This window comes from Amaranthus tricolor, chromosome 15, assembly GCF_026212465.1.
Source record: "Amaranthus tricolor cultivar Red isolate AtriRed21 chromosome 15, ASM2621246v1, whole genome shotgun sequence".
Classification (NCBI taxonomy): Eukaryota; Viridiplantae; Streptophyta; class Magnoliopsida; order Caryophyllales; family Amaranthaceae; genus Amaranthus; species Amaranthus tricolor.
The window spans coordinates 10,971,184-10,986,626 of record NC_080061.1 but is presented as its reverse complement, the minus strand read 5'-3'; the positions used below and the strand labels follow the sequence as shown (position 1 = coordinate 10,986,626).

Genomic DNA, 15,443 nt, shown 5'->3' with positions numbered 1-15,443 from the left:
CGGGTTCAACTTCCCCTCGTATATCCATTCTCCGTCGAGGTGCCCTAAGGGTTTACTCTAAAAACAAAACCATTGGAAAAACATACAAAGCATAGTATCAGCAAAAAGGCTGAGTATAAACACACTGGTGTCCGTCAAACAAGTTATTAGAATCTTTTTTTTTTTTTGCGTAAATTCATTTTGAAATATGCTTTTTCATTTGATAAATCATATTATGATTCAAATCCAGTTCAATGGCTCCATAGTCATTTCAAATTCTCATTTTTCATCATAAATCATAAGATCTCAATAGATCCAAATCAATTTCAAACTCATATCATAAGTTTACATGGGTACTCTGTGAGTCATCCTATGACTCGTTTGGTAGTCGGTCTACCGTCCGCGACATGTCCGGCAAGTGTAACACAATGGTATTGTGAACAATACGCGCTCAACATTGGTGAGCCGTTTAATCATGCACACAACATTTGCTGTGGCATATGTACCCGCCATTTAGGCTAAAACATTTTTTTGTACATAATATATATCTTGTAATTTTAATAGCATTTGAAAGTCAAAAATATTAACTTTTTCAATATGATAAACATCATTTATTTGCACATAGTAAAACATACTTTATTTGCGACTTAGCAAAATCAAATCATAATATTTCCCACATGGGTAAAACATGCTTAGCATAATCATATCATTAAACATAACCTTTGTATTATATTGGGGCATCACTAGCATGTATGGAAATGCATCGTAACAAAAAGTAATTAAAGTTCAATACGATTTTTTTTAAGGAAACCACTAAAATGTTTCGTTTCAATCCTTCTTAAAGTAAATATAACTTAAAAGGGTTTTGAAATTCATTCAAAATAACTAGAATATGATTCATAAGTCTATAAAATCATTACGACAGAAGATTTCATAAAACACTATTTTCTTAAATACGAGATAGTTTTGCCGGTAATAAAATCGATAATTGATTTAAAAAGTACATATTAATTCTCCAACAAGGCCCAAATTAATCAAGTCATTATAATACCTTATTTAAAATGAATTTAAGGTTGTCCCATCATATTATAAATTTTTGAACATGTATCTACTGTTTATATAAGTGTCTCATAAAATTTTCATGTCCAAAACACGTCATTTAGTATTTATTTTATATTTTACCGTTTTCAAACTTACCGATTATTAATAACCGAGTAAAAATTATTAAGGTCCTTAAATGTCAACGAAACCTTCCCAAACTTTTACCAGTTTTACCTACTGTCCATATATGTGATAAAAATTTCAAGTCCATATGTCTTTGTTTGGTAGTTATTTTATATTTTACCATTTTACAATTTATCGTTAAACAATTTAATGATTATTCAAAAAATAATAAAAAAAATTTCAAACTAAATATATTCTGGCCAAATCTTGTTGGAGACATTATAATATGTTTTTATTAATTATTTTTGATGATGAAGAGTTCATCTAATACCATGTTTTATAATAAGAGTATTTAACACCTTAAAATCCATTAAAATATCAATTTAACGAATAATCTCAACAAAAAGTATCCAAGAAATTTTCTTAACATATAGCTACTGGAAATTTCTTTTAAAATGAATTTCAAATATTTTCAAATTCATATAATCATTTCCATCACAATAACTTTCACAAAGTAGTGTTAAACATGCCTTTAAACATACAATAATTTATAAAATCAACATGCATGATGCCCACAATAATAATACATGTAATAAATTATTCCATACTCAAATTTATCATTTTGACATCATTTTTCAAGATTTAAGAACTTCTTTTTGGGAATTTTATTTTATTTTTTTAAAAAAAAAAAGTTTATACACAAACTTTCTCAACTTGTTCTTAAATCCTTTAAAAATCACCCCATGTGACATACCTCGACTCCAAGCCTATATAATTATTCCGTAAGCTCCTACGCGTTCTTAGAAGCGATTCTAACTTCGGGTCCTTGCCCTTCAAGTCTCAACTCCAACTCTTCAACTAAACATATTGCATTCATCCAAAAATCAATAATAATTTTGGATTTCTAACATGCACTTAATTTTTCCAAGTTAGAGTTGTTAGACTAATACTTGTGTTGATTTTAATATATTTGGAGTATACTTATTATGTTGAGCAACATACTTAGTTAAGTCCCATAATTTTATTTGAATCCTTTAAGTAACAAAATTTATATGTTTGTGGAAATACAACTTCTTACTTTCTATTATGGCCGATTTTTATAGATTTATAAGTGTTGATTTTCTTAGTTTAGAGATAAAATACTCATTTTATAATGATCTTAGTTTATAAAAAGATTCATGTAAAAAAATATGTTTTACATGAACAAGTTTTAACAAAAACTAGTGGAATAAAGAAATGAACATAACTTACTCTATACTTGGTGGATTTCTTCAAGTTTGGTGTCTATGGAAAGCTCTTAAGATGAAGATTATTTTTATGGGAGATTTGAGTTTATAAACATAAATTTTCAGAAGTTTTAGATGGGTTTTTGAAGAAGATTTGATGAGAAAAGAAAGTGTTTTAGTTATTGAAAGTTTGAAGGATTCTAGTGTTTGTTCATAGATGAACTTGAGAGCAATGTGTTGGGGTTTATGGCTGAATAATTATTCAGAAAATAGAGTATTTTTGCTTCAAATATTTGCCTCTTGCATGCTTGTAATGATGCACAAGCTTTAGGTAAAACAAAAGGGGTTCTTGGGTAGAGTTTTTAGCTTGTGTATGTAAGTATACAAAGGGCTATAAGGGGGAGTAGGACAGCTTTAGCATGGCTGGTTGGGGTTGTTTTTTGGTGATTTTTGTCCATTATTTGATCTATTATAGTGTAGGAAAGGTTTATCTAAGATAGTTTAAGGTTTGGGTAAAATTTGTTGTACATGTAACAAGTTATGTAACTTGTACTTCATGTTTAAAAATCACTTGTATATGTGTGAAATATTTAATTTACTACCATCATGGTTACATAATATGCTTGGGTAATAATAAAAAATTTTTTCGAACTGTTATGAGTAGTTGCTCAACTTTAAGTTTTACCTCCAAAGTTTACGTTACTTGTTACGATTCGTAATCACATTACGAATTAACAAGTTTCTAATCATTGTAGAGATTTTTCAAATTACTACCATCACTAATTAAAATATAATTAGTAACGAACAAATATAAAATAACTAATGAAATCTCCTAATAATACGATTGTTTCAATGTCAGTGATGAATTATATGTATTCCGTGTGGGAGTTTAGGAAACAATAAATTTCTTTAAAAATGCATATTCTTCATTTTTTTTCCTACGAACTCTTATCTTGCTTGAGGAGATGGGTCATATTGGCCGAACTATATCAATAAATCGTTTTTGTATCTATTTTCCTCCTCTTATTTTTGTCCGTAGTATTTGTTGTGTTTTTGTTGAAATTAAAGTCCTTTCTCAATTCTAACCATAAAACCTCTATCTAAATGAGTTCTTTCTATGTGCTACTATTGCAATTCTGCACCTACCCCATGTACAGTTAAACAACAGAAGAATGTACTAAAAAGTTTCTTTTACTTTGCTGAAAATTTGATAGGAGGGAAATAGTGTTGCTTTGCGAATGTTTAGCATTTGATCAATTCAGCCAACAATTTCGCATTCACCAGCTCTATTTGTTTGTGACCTTTTTGTCTGAACAAATCTAATCAGTTGTTTGTCAAACACCCCTTAAGTTGTTTGTGACTTTTTGTCTGAACTAGACATACCTGACTAGCTTTGTTCATTGTAGGTAATCATTATGGAGATCAATAACAGCAAAAACAGCAGTATTGTATTGTGGTTCTTCAAGGACAAAGGATTTGATGACAAAAGCATCAAAGACATGTTCAAAAGGTGCAACCGGCTTGAAGGTTTGCAAAGAGAGAGGGCTTCCGAAAACTGGGCTTATTTGAAATCCATTGGTATCCAGGAGAGAAAACTTCCATCCGTTGTTCTCAAATGCCCGAAATTTCTCACATTCAGCGTGGAAAACACACTTGAACCTATGGTTTAGTGTCTCAAAACTCTCACTACAAAAATGCTATTAACAAATTTCCCTACCTATTTTCTCACTGTGCAGAAGAAAAGCTGTGTCCCATCTTAGGTTTTCTTGAGGCCCTTGGGGTTTTCGAAAAGCAACTTGGCAAAATGGTATTGGTGACCCCTAGAATCATAAGCTACAGTGTAGAACCAAAACTTACTCAGTTTGTCGATTTCCTCACCAAGTTAGGGCTTAATGAAGAGGGTATAATAGGTAAAATTTAATAAAGAACCCATTTTTAATGGGTTATAATGTGGAGAAGAGACTACAGCCTACTGCAGAATTTCTAAAGAAAATCGGTCTGTCGAAAACAGATCTTCAGAAAGTGGCTGTAAACTACCCTGAGGTTTTGTGTCGAGATGTTAACAAAGATCTTAAACCAAACTTCGATTACTTAAGAACGTATGGGTTTGGTGACAGGCAGATAGCGGCTTTGGTATCTAGTTACCCCCCTGTATTGATCAAAAGCATAAAGAATTCCTTGGAGCCAAAACTGAAGTTTCTGGTTCAAGTTATGGGAAAAAGCATTTAGGATGTTGTAGATTATCCCGACTTTTTCCAACATGGCGTAAAGAAGAGCTTGGAGTTGCGACAAAAAGCATTGTCGCAAAGGAATATAGATTATAGCTTGAATGAGATGTTGTACTATAATCGAAAGAAATTCTGCTTGAAATATGGTACAACCTAGAAGATCTGTAAGCTTTACAAACATTTCTTCTTTGTTTTCAGTTCCTCATAGTGTGTAAGCTTAATTTCAGCTATTTGTAGTTGTAAACTACTATAATATGGCATACTATATCAACATTGTGACTTTTCTCGGCAAACTCGATTGTGCATGATCTAGTTTTATACTTTACCTTATGTGCTTCTGTAGGTAAAGTACATTTGAGCTGTGATAAAGTAAAAATCGTTCGAAAGAAATGAAACTTCTTGCTTGCCAAATCACCACTCTTTCATTCGAACTCTAATTGCTCCTTTTCCTTTTTTCCATTTCTGCTAATCGTATTAATATAGCATAAAGTTATGGTGCACTTGTGACTTGAGTATACTACAAAAATAAGTCAATTTGGAGGCAAAATTGATTTCAGAGTAAAGAGCGTTAGCTATAAAACTAACTATAAAAATGCTTTGTCGCTAGCTAGTTGCAAAGCTTTTTGTAGCTAACTTTGTAGCTAAAGATTGGTGAAAAATAATTTTTGTAGCTAATTTTGTCGCCAACTTTGTGGGCGAGATTATTAAATTTCAAAGGAAAATTTTCCCGTCAAACAAACTCAATCCTAACCCATTTTCCTCTCATTTCTATATAACCCCTTCCACCATTTATATTCATTTATTCTCACGTATCTCTATTTTTTTTTATCAAGTTTTAGATTTTCATTTTCTACACCCCATTTATACTCTCTTTTTAATCTATTTTTCATTTTTAAGTTTATAAATAACAATTCTCTCATTTCTTTCTTTCTTTATCCTTTAAGTTTCCTAAATTTTAAAATTTTTTCATCTTCTTTTGTTTTTGTTGTTCATTAATGGCAAATGGAGGATCATACATACACAAATTATCAAAAGGTTAATTCTTTAGCAACAAATACTCAAAACAAAAAGAACCCAAGTAAGTTTTACTCTAATTTCTTCTTCAAAGCCATAATTGTCACACCTTTCCTATTACTAAGCCTTTGTTTTTTACCTTCAAAAGCTCCTAATAATATTGATCATAACCCATCAATTGTTTTAGGTTCCTTCTGCTTTTGATGATATAGTTTATAGTCCAACTGTGTTTGATGATAATAATAATGACAAGATTGGTCTGGATTTTCTAGTTGAATGGTTGTTCATGAGGTAAACACTCGGGAATAACTGAGAGAGGGAGGTTAATTGTAGAAGAGAAGAGTACAAAGAAGTTTTCAAAGTTGTTAACAAGTTAAAGAGAAAGTAAGGAGATTAAGAAGTTTTAGAACTTTGATAGAATTCACATTTAATGTAACTTGAAAAATCACAAAGTGTCGGTATTTATAGGGAAACTAGGGAAGATATCGACGAAGATGGTCAAATAACGGAAATTGAGGAAATTTAGAGGTTAAAATTAATCTAATAAAAATTTGAAAATAGAAAAAGTGGCAAATAAGGAAGAGACATGGATTTAATGTTAGGTTAGTTAAGTGATGATCATGATGATAAAAACGCCGTTCAAGTGGTGATGTCCAGTTTTACTCTAAAGAGATGCCAAATCCACCATTGGAAATCAGTTACAAAGAAATTCAAAAGGAACTAAATGCAACTTTGGGATTCATGTTCAAAGAAAGGGTATGAATTTTAGTCAGAGGAATCTAGTGCTTGAAGCGTCTTGCTAAGCTAGATGCCCAGTCTCCGGAGAAAGGTCCTGATAGAAGAGGATCGTGATTATAGAACATTTAATTCTTCACATTTAGAGGAATCTGACCCCAATTACAACATTAGCTTGGAGAACCCTGATTAAAGACAAGGTTAAGGTTAATAAAGATATTTAAAAGGTTAATAAAGATATTTAAACTAAGATACATTAAGCATAAGTTTAATAATAGACCTAAAATTCACACAATTAATCAATAAAAAATCATTTCATGCTTCAAATTAAGGTCAATCCCTTAATCCTAGAAGAGAAATCTACTCACTAGAGATATTCATGAACAAGAAATTAACAATGACTGAAAACCTAATTAAGATGCTAAACATGATAATATTGAGTAATTAAAGACAAAAAGATGAGTAATTAAAGAGCAAAATAAGAATACTTACTAATGGAAACATGAATAAAGTATAAGTTGCAATGAAGAAAATATAACAATGGAGTTTTTACATGTAAAGGAAACTCTAAAGCTAAAGGAAGAATTCTGAAATAAAAGCTAAAGATGATGATAATAAAATGTAACTTCCACTATTTATACTAAAACCTAAAAATTAACTGAAATTCTACTAAAATAAAACATAAAATATAATCGTTAGTAGAGGCGTCGCCTATAGAGGCGACTTGTTGCTTTTCAAATCTGCAAAAATGGCCTTCCAGAGCTTCACCACGAGTCGTCGCCTATAAGGGTTGCAAAAGTGGTGAGTCGTTGCTATCTTCTGTCTTTGGATGCTGAGTTCAGTGGCTGACTACGAGTCGTCGCTTATGGTCAGGTAAAAGCGACGACTCGTTGCTTTCTCCTGTCTTCGCTTCTCGCTGCTTTCTTGGCGGCGACTCGTGCTTGGGGCTTCTTTGATAGCTTGGGCTATTACATAAGCATTCATTCTTCATACTTAGAATATATCTTTAGCTCTTACACTTCTTCAATTCATGAGGCACCATTTACTCCTTCCCATAGTGCCCTGCAATAGTATAAGCCACAAATCTCGCACAAACATGTTCAATATTCGTCAAAATTAACTTAATTACTCATAAATAATCAAATCATCAGAACTATAGTAAATGAGCTAAAATTAGTCCTAAACCACCACTAAACTTCAAGAAAGGAGCATAAAAATAAGCGCAACAAGTGCAAATAATTGCACTTATCGAACTCTCCCATGCTTAACCTTTGCTCGTCCTTGAGCATATTGAGGTGAAAACATATTTAAATAAATGTTAAGACACGGTCTCCAATTCCTAAGCTACTTCTTATGCCTCCCTTTCCTTAACTTCACTAATTCCTGTTGTTTGCCAAGAGTCCAAATATCCTTATCACTTGCCCCCTTCACTTGGCTAAAACAACACAACACAAATAAGAGTACAAATAAAAAATATCAAAATCCCTATACTTCAACCTCTTTATGTCTCCCAAAAAGCATAGAAAGGAAAAATTTCTACACTTATCCCTCCATTGGTGACCTACCCAATAATCTTCCTTATAGCTCCCCCTTCTTATGTCGCCACTCCAAGTACAAAATGAAATACATGAAAATTGAAATCTCTCTTTTCGTCTCATTTTTCCTAGGATCTCATAATTGGGTTTTCGTCCTAGCCACTCATCATCTTTTTCAATCCTTACTTACTCACCCACTCAATGCCACTTTTTTTCCTAAGTCGCCTTTCGAGTTTTCAACCTAGCTGGGCTTTTCTCTTTTCAAGCATCTTTTTTTTCTTTTTCCCTTTTTTAATGAAAAACAAAGTACAGGTTCAACTATAATGAAATTAAATTACAATGCATACACAAAGCTAAATCTATACAAGAAATGAGGAATAGAAAACATGAACAAGCAAGCTATAGGTTCCCCCATGAAATGGTTAAATAGGAGATGATGTGCTAGAGCCTAAGTGAAGATGGCTAGGTGGGTTAAGTGACAATCTAGTGAAGCTAGAATATAGAGAAATATGAGAACAAAGATAGGAATAGAAATATACCTGCAAGCGCCGCAATAAAGACTTAACTAGCATTCTCTCTTTTTTTTTTCATTTTTTCATTGTTAAATTTTTTTAGGGTAGGGGTAAACAAAGAGGAAAAACAAAACAACACTAATAACAAAAATGATAAAAGTCATAATCTAAGAAAGCATAAAAACTTAACTAGGAAAGCGTAAAATCTTCAACTAAGGAAGTAATAAAAACTATACTAAGAAAGCAATAAAAACTATACTAACAGGTGTAGACTCCCCCATGCTTATCAGAAGTATTGTCCTCAATGCTTAACAGCGAAGCAAAGGGACATGAAAATAAAAGCACAAGCACACGGATAGGGGAAGTTGAGAACATGTGGCTTTTAGTGGCCACTTGAGGAACATCTGCAAAAGAGGAGAAGGACTTCCTCCTTGACTTCTTGGCCTCTAGATGGGCCGCTTTCTCTCACTCTTGTTGGGCCTTCAACTCAGCAATTTGGGCCCTTGGGTCTTCGAACGAGGTACCACAAAGTGTGCAGTTTGGGTCCCCTGAGCCATCATCAAAGAGCTTATATGAGTATTGATTTCATACATATCTGAGTCATAAGAATCATGCAACTCGTTCAATTGGTAGCTTCAGGTATCTTGGAGGGTTTGCAGATTGTCATCTATGCGGTCTATGCGACCCTCCATCTGGTCAAAGCGGCCTAGCATCTGCTGACGCCAGGACTGGTCTTCTTCATATGTATTTGAGGGTACTTCCTGTGCATACTCAGGTTGCTGATAGTATGGATCATCCTGAAAAAGGTTGAGCATACTGAGCCTCCTGAGCCTCGAGCTAGGCCTGTTGTTCGTCACCGCCCCACTCCGCAGCAGCCGCATAAAACTCAGCTACATTATTTAGAGAATAATGAAGGGTGCGCATGTATAATGTATGAACATCGTATGTTCACTAATATCAAAAATAGGGGGGGTTCTGTTGGTAAGGCAATAAGCCTCCAATTAGGAGCCACAAAATGGGGGCCATCCCTGGCGGATCTGAAATATTAAAATTTGGGTCGGTGGAGAGTTGCAAAGTCATAATAGAAGCTGGCGGTAGTGTGAAGAACAGCACAATGCTCAGGCACATCCACCCCGAGGTGGTTGATCAGCAAGGTAATGAAGCCACCAAGTGAAAACTTCCCTGTGGGAGAAGATTGTATAGGAATACATCTCCCGATGAAAAGTTTGACCCAGTTGGGCCTAGTGCGGTGCAAAATCGCTAAAGCTCTCAAAAGAGCTAGCTCTCCTATGGCTACCTGGGTAGGCTCACCTTGACCAAATATGGTCATAGCGAGTAATCATTATACATAACGCATGGCGGGGTGCCTGATTTTAATGATCTTGTTTCCCGTCTTTAGGTATGGGAATCCTCTTGCCAACTGACCCCAAAACTCAAATACTTTTCTCTTAGAGAGAGTCACGTACTCATCCTCGCTGAATTCCCACCCAAATGCCTCAGCAATGGCAGGGTAAGTCATGCAGTAAGTGTTGTTGAAAGCATTAAACGTGATATAATTGTACCTAAGACCTCTGGATGAGTCGTGGACTTTAATGGTGGAGAGGAATTCTAGAGTCAATCTAGGGTAAACCACAGCATGTTTACCTATAAAACCCTCTAACCCTCCTCTAATGAGTAGGGTCCTGACCCCATTAAGGAGGTCGGTGTGGACTAAGGTGAACTCATGAATAAACTTGGTAGCCAGCAAGGTTCTCCTTTTAAGTGTGATAAACGTCCTGGTTCACGCAGGAGTTGACACACATCTCATAGTAGCTCCAGATGAGCTACCAGTTGCCCTTGGTGGTGTATTAAAGGGCAGTGGTGAGTACTAAGGGTCTCGATTTTCTTTTTAGGAGAATGAGCCTTTAGCTTCAGATCGGGCCCTTTTTGACTTAGACTTAAACAAATTCATGTTCAAATTGGCACTAAAACAACAGCAACACCACACTTCCTCAAGATATGATTAAGCAAAAACTCAAAAAGCGGACTACAATAACTCAAATCCAATACCACAGAAAATTAATACCATGAAATAGCAAGGATTAAAAGATTGCGATAGATAGTACCACAATTAGCGAAATAGAGAGCCAAATTCCAGCTTGCTATCCCTTGTGCCTTCCTTTGCCCCAACAATGGTGGACGAAATATGAGTGAGGAAGATGGTGAAAGTTTTGGTTTTTATGATGGAGAAGAGGTAGAGGATGAGAAAGGATGAATAGATCTTGAATTTGGATGGTATTGGATGAGGAATTGGAGTGTAGATGTAAAAGATAAGGTTAGGGTTTGAAGGTAGAAGAAGGAATTAGGGAAAAAAGATGAGGTACAGGAGTTGGTGCTTGTGGCCTTTTTATGAAAAAGCCCAAAAATGTTGTTCAGGAAAAAGAGGCGGCTCGTCACTTATAGGGCGGCAACTCATCCCTCGCTATGACATGTAATTTTGGCCGTTTTTTCTTTACTCGAAATTGTGGCATCTTCCAGCGGGTAGCGACGACTCGTCCTTTTGCTATGATTTTCACCTGTTAGCTTTTATCTTTTCTTTTATTTTGTTTTTTTGTTTTTTTTAACTACAAATATAACAACGATATTAAAAACATAATAATACAAACAAATACTAAACTATAAAAATAATGAAAATAAAAATTACAAAATGCACAAATATACGGGTTGTCTCCCGCAAAGCGCTTGTTTAACGTCTATGGCTCAACGTGGCTCAACGTAGTTAACTAGGCTCAATGTGCATGACCTTGGAGGTCTCAATAGGTTCTCTCACATAGTAGTGCTTAGCTCGGTGTCCACTCACCTTAAAGGTGTTGCTTGGCGCTTTAACCTCTATGGGGCCGTGTGGAGTTATATACTAGCACTAGGTCTTCTACTTTGAACTCCTGTCTATTTAGCCTTTGATCGTGCCATCTTTTGGTTTTCTCTTTGTAGAGCAAGGCACTTTTGTAGGCCTGAAGACGGATCTCCTCAAGCTCATTCGTGTCTAACAGTCTCTTGGTACCTGCGACTTTGAGGTTAAAGTTGAGGGTCTTAATGGCCTAATGGACTTTATACTCCAACTCTACGAGGAGGTGACAGTGCTTATCATAGATGAGCCTAAATGGTGTAGTCCCGATAAAGGTCTTGAATGTTGTCCTATGAGAACAAAGGGCATCATCAAGCTTATCGAACCTGTTCTTTCGAGACTTCTATATAGTGTTCTCAAGAATGAATTTTAGCTCCCTATTAGGCACATCGACTTGACCACTAATTTGGGGGTGATAAGGTAAAGCAAATCTGTGCAACACCCCATACTTCCTAAGAAGTGACTCAAACTTATGCTCGATAAAATGGGTCCCATTCTCACTAATGACTATGCGAGGGCAACCAAAGCGTGGAAAGATGAACTTTTTAAAGAACTTGGTTACGATCTTTTTAAAGAACTTGGTTACGATCCTTTAATAGACGGTCGAAGTCTAAGTCCTATGGTCGTTGATGATTTGACTAAGTCAGCTCTATACAATAATTTAATTATACACCTTAAATATTGACTAGCATTAGTAGTAAGTAAGGGGTCGATCCACAGGGAAATGTTTATGTGACAAGTATATTTTTATGATAATGAAGATTTTTGGGATTTGGTTTGGTTTGTAGTGTTACAATAACAATGATACAAATTTCAAACAATAAAGTTAAAGACTAGAGTTTGGGGAGTTAACTTCTTGATTTACAAAAGGGATGCGTTGAAAATATGTTTTTAATCAAGTTTTATGATGAGAAAAGTCTTTCTATTTTAGCTCCACAACTTCTGGGCATAGGAACTATACAGTTAATAATATGGTTTAGGATTTTCGGCTTCAAGGCGTAGATTTCGATCATACTACTGACATTCTAATATATGTTTATGACTTCCAATTTATGTTGAACAAGAAGCAATCATACAAGATAGGCATGGTTCATCATCCTAAGGACTGACTAGGTCTCGAGGGAATCCTAATAAATTTAGCTTTTGGCTACTCATTACTAGCATGAAATCATACTTCACAAGTGTTTAATACATTCAATCAACATAAATTCTCCATGGATGGAGATCGAAATGAACTTTCGATTCCTTACTGTGGAACTCACATATTCATTCATGGACATATTTATACTCAACCCATTTTCCCTATAAGCAAATCAATATGTTAATTACATCCCCAAACTCTAGAAAGTGGACTACTCACACATGTTTAATGAAGTATACACATAAATTATCATACCATACACGATTGTTGCAATAAACTATAGGAAGTAAGAGCTTATAATAACTTACTACCCTCAATTATGGAGGGGTTAATAATCACAATAATGAGAACAAGAGCTTTAATATTCAAATGATACAAATACTCCACATCAAATTGCACACTTAAACGCGTAAGATTCTGGAATACCTAGGTACTTTGATGGATTACCATATGAAAACCACTTCTAACTACTAGTGGAACTAAATTACAACTTAAAGCTTGAAACAAGAAATGAAAATGCTAAAGAAAGTGTTTGTATGAAGATTAGACAAGTTTCTGAACATAGGAACTACTTAGAACACATTAAACGATGAATATGCAAAGGAAAAAGAGAGGATGAACCTAAGTTCAACGTGTGAGCTGATGGGTGTGACTTCCCTTGAGAACCTTGGGGTATTTATAGCCAATTTCAAGTGCTCATCCACTTTCCTTCATGATGATTGTAGAGATGGTCTAACAAGCAACCTTCTCCATCATTAGAACCAGATGCATAGGAGAAGAAGGTTTGAAGCATGCAAGGGGAAAAATTGGAGGAAGCATGAGGCAAGAAATCACAGGTCAAAAATTAAACAGTGATTAGCAGACCTGAAACCATCGGGTCGACTGGTCTAGTCGACCGGTCGATTGGTTCGTACCTGATGCACACTGCATCTTTGAAATGCCATAACTTGGTCGTTTTTTTATCGGTATTGGGCATGTGACCAGTCGTTTCGATGCTAACGAACCCAAAGTTAATCTCCAATAAAAATATCTACAAAATTTCAAGTGTAGTGAAGGTTATGATCATTTGAAGTGGACAGACCCTTTTGCATTTGATGGTCGAAAAATGTAGTTTGGCTTTGGCTGGGCTTCTATTCATTAAATTTATTTCCCTTTTGTCACCAACTGACTTCCTAAGATCACCAAGCCTCCGAGAGTAAGAGGATTTATTTAACTAATGCTTGTGACGACTCGATAATGAAGGCAAACCTACAGAAATTGGCAAAACAACAAACACCGTACCAAAAAGTATAAAATCCTCGACATTAGCATAAATGGCTAAATTAAAAGAATAAAGCATAAGGATGGCATAAATTTGAGTCAAAATTAGGGGGTAAAATGTACATAAAGCATGTGTATTACCCTCGCATCATTGGTCTTAGTAGCAATGGCCTCGACCCACTTGGAAACATAATGAACAACAACTAGAATATATTTGTTCCCAAATGATGAAGGGTTAGGACCCTGAAAATCAATGCCCCACACATAAAAAATATCAACAACTAGAATAGGGGCTATAGGTATAGCATTAGCCTTAGGTAGCTTGTCAACTTGTTGGCAATGGTCATAAGTCTTGACATAGGCCTGCACATCTCTTAAAAGTACGGGCCGATAGAATCCACATTGGAGTATCTTAACTGAGGTCTTAGATGCAACTGCATGTCCACCACAAGGCAAGTCATGACAATGTTTTATGATAGAGTGTACCTCAACCTCGGGAACACAACGGCGCAGCGTGTTGTCTGCACAAGACTTGAACAACAATGGGTCATCCCAATAGTAGTATCGGAGATCATGGAAGAACTTCTTACTATAGTGTGCGGAGAGACCTGTGAGCAGTACTCCACTAGCAAGGTAGTTTGCTATATTGGCGAACCAAGGAGTCTTATCAACAGCTCTAAGATTCATAAGCTGATCATCTGGAAAGAATCATAATTGTCAGGCGTACCTGACACCTCATCTTTAACAAGTCTAGATAGATGATCAGCCATTGAATTATCTACTCCCTTCTTATCAATTATCTACAGGTCAAACTCTTGAAGCAGAAATATCCATCTTATCAACCTGGGTTTGGCATAATTCTTATTCAACAAAAATTTAAGAGCAGAATGTTCAGTATAAACAATAATCTTAGACCCTATCATATAGGATCTAAACTTCTCCAAAGCATAGACCACTGCCAGATGCTCTTTCTCTCTTGTTGCATAGTTAACATGTGCCTCATTCAATTTTTAACTAGCATAGTAGATGGCATGTAGCTTACCATCCTTTCTTTGCCCCAACACTGCCCCTACCGCATGATCACTAGCATCACACGTAAGCTCGAGGGGTAGGCTCCAATCTGGGGGCTAGATTATCGGTGCCGAAATGAGTGTATGTTTCATCTTCTCAAAAGCATGTAGACAATCGTTAGAAAACACAAAAGGTACATCCTTGGATAAGAGCTCAGTCAAAGGATGGGTTATCTTAGAGAAATCTGGGGGCTATAAAAACCAGCATACCCTAAAAACTACAGATCCCCTTCATATTAATTGCAAGGGATAACTTTTCAACCAAGTCAAATTTGGCCCTATTGACCTCTATACCTTGACTTGACACCATATGACTATGAACAATTCCATATTGTAATATAAAATGGCACTTCTCCCAATTCAAAACCAAATTGACTTCTTCGCATCTGACAAGCACTTTATCCAGATTGACTAAGAAATCATCGAAAGATTTTCCATACACGGAGAAGTCATCCATAAACACTTCCATGCATTGCTCAATAAATTCAGAAAAGATACTGATGGTGCATCGCTCGAAAGTAGCTAGGGCATTACATAGCCCAAATGGCATTCTACGATAAGAAAAAGTACAATAGGGGCAAGTAAAAGTGGAAGTAACAGAAATGAGAATGGTTAGCTAGTCTCTCCAACATTTGGTCTACAAAGGGGAATGGGTAATGGTCTTTTTGGGTGGCCTTATTCAATTTCCTATAGTC

At 35.3% G+C, this 15,443-nt stretch overlaps 1 pseudogene; it reads left to right on the top strand.

Moving 5' to 3' along the window:
* The first annotated feature begins 3,784 nt into the window (after positions 1 to 3,784).
* On the top strand, positions 3,785 to 4,754 carry LOC130801678 (transcription termination factor MTERF6, chloroplastic/mitochondrial-like; annotated as a pseudogene).
* Positions 4,755 to 15,443: the final 10,689 nt, after the last annotated feature.